The following is a 6,000-nucleotide window of genomic DNA, read 5'->3' on the forward strand; positions in this document are numbered from 1 at the left end:
GGAAAAAATACTCCATGAAAATGATACTTGACTGACTAGTCTATTATGAGGTAAAAAAGACTTGAAGTCCAACCTCTCAAAGGAAAGAAGGTTATCATATAATGATAAATGGATTAATTCATCAAGAAATCATGACAAGGGCTTCCCTGGTGGAGCAGTGGTTGGGAGTCCGCCTGCCGACGCAGGGGATGTGGGTTCGTGCCCTGGTCTGGGAAGATCCCACATGCATCTGGGCCCGTGAGCCATGGCCGCTGGGCCTGTGCGGCCGGAGCCTGTGCTCCACGGCAAGAGAGGCCACAGCAGTGAGAGGCCCGCATACCCCCCCAAAAAAAAAAAAAAAATGAAATCATGACAATTATAAATATGTATGTATCCAGCTTTGCAGCCTCTCAACATATAAAGAATATATTAACCCACGTGAAGGGGAAAATGTGCAGAAATAAAATAATGGTAAGAAACATCGATACCCAACTTTCAACACTGTATAGATCATCTGGACATAATATCAATCAGGAAACACTGAACCTGAACACACACTTGATATCAAATGAACAAAACATACATCTACAGTATATTCCACTCAACAGCAGCAAACTTTCCATTGTTCTTAAGTACACATAGAACATTGCCTAGGGTAGATCCTATGTTAAGCCACAAAACAAGTCTTCAAAAATCCAAGAATATTGAAATCATATCAGGGATCATTTCCAACCACAATGGTATGAAACTGATATTCAATATTAAAAAAATAATTGAAAATTAAAGAACACTTAGAAATTGAACAATAAGCTCCTGAATAGCCAATGCATACAGGAATAAATCAAAACGGAAATTTAAAAGAAATCTTAAAGCAAACCAAATTGGAAACACAAAGTACCTAAATTTATGGAATACAGGAACAAGACTGCAATTCAAAGAGTTATGTTTACAGTAATAAACGCATATATTTTCAAAGAATTCTTGAGAGGGGATCAAGATGATAGAGTAGGAAGATACTGAGCTCCCTTCCTGCCAAAGACACACCCAAATTACAACAACTTACACGGAAATTATCTCTGAAGACTAGCAGGGAACGTTTTCCACAACTAAAGATATAAGGAAGGAGAAACCACAAGGCAGGTAGGAGGACTGGAAACACAGTCTAATTGGAGCCCACACATGGAGCACAGTGACCCACAGCTGGAAGATATCACAATTGCATAGGTCCTCCACATGGAGGGAAAGGTATGAGCCTGGCATTAGGATGCTCAGCCCAGGGTTCCTGCACTGGAAGAAAAGAACATAACAGGTCTGGCTTTGAAAACTTGCAGGGCTTATTTTCAGAAAATCTGGAGGCTAAAGGAAACTGAGACTGCTCTCATAGGGCACACACAAATCTCACATGTTCTCAGTCCCTGTGCAGAGCCAATAGAGTGAAAGACACGTGTGTCAGACCCACTTGCTAATCTTGGAGAGCTTCTTGGAAAGGCAAGAGGCAGCTGGGACTCCCTCTAGGAACTGAGACATTGGCAAGCAACATTTTAGAGTCTTCCCTGGAACTGATTAGAATCGGGCCTGCCCCATTTACCACCATGCCCATAGCACTCCTGCACCAGAAGACCTCACAACCAGACACACTGGGGGCCTACGCTGTCCACCTGTGCACCTGGAGCACCACACAGCCACCCATAATGGAGGGCTGCCTTGGATATCAGCACACCCATGGCAATCACATACTGCAGGGGCTCACAGCCATTTAGGCCAGAGTCCAACACCACCTACCAGCTTGTCTACAACTGTTGGCCCTGCTGTAAGAGAAAGATGTGTGCAGCCCACACAGGGGACATCCCTGGAGCATGTGGCTCTGCTGGCCAGAAGACAATGTGCTGCTGGGCTCTATCAGTCATCTCCTATATAAGGCTATTTCTCTGAGACCCGGGAATGTAACAACCTGAACCTAATGAATAAAGATGCACAGAGAATTAGGAAACATAAGGAAACAGAGGAATATGTTACAAATGAAGTAACAAGACACGACATCAGAAAAAGAACTGAATAAAACAGGGATAAGCATTCTACCCGATAAAAAACGTGTTCACAGTAATGATTATAAAGACGCTCACCCAAGTCAGGAGAAGACTAGATAGACATAGTGAGAATTTCAACAAAGAGTAATAACATGTCAAAAAAACAAAACAGTGAACAATACAATAAAAGAGATTAAAACACACACAAACCACACACACACAAACACACACACACGTACATGAGAGAAGCCACATTATACTGTATGATACAGAAGAACAGATCAGTGAAATGGAAAAGAGAGTAGTGAAAATCACCCAAACTGAATAGCACAAAGTAAAAGCAATTAAGACTATACGTAAAGGGACCTCTGAGACAACATCAAGAATATTAACATGAGCATTACAGGGGCCCCAGAACGACGAGAAGAGAGAAATGGGCAGATAACTTATTGGAGGATAGAGTAACTGATAACTTTCCTAACCTGGGGAAGGAAACACACATCCAGGTCCAGGAAAAACAGAGTCCCAAACAAGATGAAGACAAACAGGTCCACACCAAGACATATTATAAAGCTCCAAATATTTAAAAGTTTAAAGAGTGATCACAGAGGCAGTGAAATAAAAGGGTCTAGTTATGTTCAAGGTATTCCCATAAGACTGTCAGATGACTTCTCAGCACAATTTTCAGACTAGGAAGGAATGATAGGATATAATCAATGGGCTAAAAAGAAAAAGTCTACAACAGGAATACTCTACCAGCAAGATTATGATTCAGAATTGCACGAGAGGGCTTCCATGATGTCACAGTGGTTGAGAATCTGCCTGCCAATGCAGGGGACATGGATTCGAGCCCTGATCCAGGAAGATCCCACATGCCACAGAGCAACTAAGCCTGTGTGCCACAACTACTGAAGCCTGAGCACCTAGAGTCCATGTTGCACAACAAGAAGAGCCACTGCAATGAGAAGCCCATGCACCACAACGGCCCATGCACCACAACGAAGAGCAGCCTCCTCTTGCCACAACTAGAGAAAAGCCCACGCACTGCAATGAAGACCTAATACAGCCAAAAATAAATAAATAAATTTATGGAGGAAAGAAAGAATTGAAGGAGAGATCAAGAGTTTCCAAGACTAGCAAAAGCTAACAGAGTTCATCACTAATAAAACAGCCTTATATGCAATGTTGAAGGAATTTACTTAAGCTTAAAAGAAATCTCACTAATTATTGATAGTAACAAGAAAAAAACAAAAGTAAAAATCTCACTGAGAAACCTATACATAGAGTAAGGGTAATAGATCAAACATTTTTTAAGCTTCTGTAAAGTATAAAAGACAATAGTAGTATGTTTTTTTAAAAAAAAGAAAGGGCCCAAATAAATCAGAAATGAAAGTGATTATGTTACAAGAGACACCACAGAAATACAAAGTATCGTAAGATACACACAGGGTAACTCAGGGCTCAGACTGGACAGAACCCAGTCTCCCTTCCACTGTACATGAGTTACAGGAGCCTCAGGAACTGAGGAGGGGGTCCCTGAGGGGAGGCACACGATAGAAGATGTTAGGCATTAACCTGACTGTATTTATGCTAAACCTGCCTGAACTACATTCACATGAGATTGTTTTGTCCTGAATGTACATTGGCACCTTTAGTCTGAACTGCAGATCTTTGGCTTCACCACCTCCACTGACAGCATTAGCTTCACCTGCTGTGGACCATCTCCTATAGGATTTCTAGAACCACAAAGCATCGAAGTTTCACAGGACATAGAGTCTGTGAGACTCCACTCAGAGTCTCAACCCCACTCAGAGATGTAGAGTCACAACCCCACTCAGAGACGTAGAGTCACAACAGAGACTACACTCTTGGAGGACACACACAGTAGTGTGCACATCAGGACCCAAGGAAGGAGCAGTGACCCCATAGGAGACTGAGCAGACCTACCTGCTAGTTTTAGAGGGTCTCCTGCAGAGGTGGGGGGGTGACTGTGGCTCACTGTGTGGACAAGGACACTGGGAGCAGAAGTTCTGGGAAGTTCTCCTTAGCATGAGCCCTCCGAGAGTCCTTAGGTAGCCCCACCAAAGAGCCAGGTAGGCCACAGTCCTGGGTCGCCTCAGGCCAAACAACGAACAGAGAGGTAACTCTGCCCCATGCATCAGCAGACAAGCGGATTAAAGTTTTATTGAGCTCTGCCCACCAGAGCAACACCCAGCTCCACCCACCACCAGTCCCTCACATCAGGAATGCTGCCCAAGCCTCAAAGATAGACTCATCCAGCAGAGGGCAGACAGCAGAAGCAAGAAGAACTACAATTCTTCAGCCTGTGGATGGAAAACCACATTCACAGAAAGATAGGCAAAATGAAAAGGCAGAGGAATTTGTACCAGATGAAGGAATAAGATAAAACCCCAGAAAAACAACTAAATGAGGTGGAGATAGGCAACCTTCCAGAAAAAGAATTCAGAATAGTGATAGTGAAGATGATCCAAGACCTTGGAAAAAGAATGGAGGCAAAGATCGAGAAGATGCAAGAAATAGTTAACAAAGACCTAGAAGAATTAAAGAACAAACAAACAGAGATGAACAATACAATAACTGAAACGAAAAATACACTGGAAGGGAGCTTCCCTGTTGGCACAGTGGTTGAGAGTCCACCTGCCAATGCAGGGGACGCAGGTTCGTGCCCTGGTCTGGGAAGATCCCACATGCCACAGAGCGTCTGGGCCCATGAGCCATGGCTGCTGAGCCTGCGTGTCCAAAGCCTGTGCTCCACAATGGGAGAGGCCACAAAAGTGAGAGGTCCGTGTACCACAAAAAAAAAAAATACACTAGAAGGAATCAATAGTAGAATAATTGAGGCAGAAGAACGGATAAGTGGCCTAGAGACAGAAAGGTGGAATTCACAGCTGCAGAAAAGAATAAAGAAAAAAGAATGAAAAGAAATGAAGACAGCTTAAGAGACCTCTGGGATAACATTAAATGCAACAAAATTTGCATTATAGGGGTCCCAGAAGGTGAAGAGAGAGAGAAAGGACCCGAGAAAATATTTGAAGAGATTATAGTCGAAAACTTCCCTAGCATGGGAAAGGAAATAGTAGCCACCCAAGTCCAGAAAGCACAGAGAGTCCCAGGCAGGATAAACCCAAGGAGAAAAATGCTGAGACACATAATAATCAAACTGACAAAAATTAAAGACAAAGAAAAATTATTGAAAGCACAGGGGAAAAATGACAACATACAAGGGAACTCCCATAAGGTTAACAGCTGATTTCTCAGCAGAAACTCTACAAACCAGAAGGGAGTGGGCTGATATATTTAAACTGATGAAAGGGAAGAACCAAAATAACTCTACACAGCAAGATCTCATTCAGATTCGATGGAGAAATCAAAAGCTTTACAGACAAGCAAAAGCTAAGAGAAATCAGCACCACCAAACTAGCTCTACAACAAAGGCTAAAGGAACCTATCTAAGTGGGAAACACAAGAGAAGAAAAGAATCTATAAAAATAAACACATAACAATTAAGAAAATAGTAATAGGAATATACATATCAATATTTACCTTAAGTGTGAATGGATTAAATGCTCCAAACAAAAGACACAGTCTTGCTGAATGGATACAAAAACAAGATCAATATATATGTTGTCTATAAGAGACCTATTTCAGACCTAGGGAAACATACAGACTGAAAGTGAGGGGATGGAAAAGGATATTCCATGCAAATGAAAATCAAAAGAAAGCTGGAGTAGCAATACTCATATCAGATAAAATAGACTTTAATATAAAGAATGTTACAAGAGACAAGGAAGGACACTACATAATGACCAAGGGATCAATCCAGGAAGATATAACAATTATAAATATATATGTACCCAACATAGGAGCACCTCAATACATAAGGCAACTGCTAACAGCTGTAAAAGAGAAAATCCACAGTAACACAATAATAGCAGGGGACTTTAACACTTTACTTACACCAATGGAGATCATC

This window comes from Phocoena phocoena, chromosome 2, assembly GCF_963924675.1.
Source record: "Phocoena phocoena chromosome 2, mPhoPho1.1, whole genome shotgun sequence".
Lineage (NCBI taxonomy): Eukaryota > Metazoa > Chordata > Mammalia > Artiodactyla > Phocoenidae > Phocoena > Phocoena phocoena.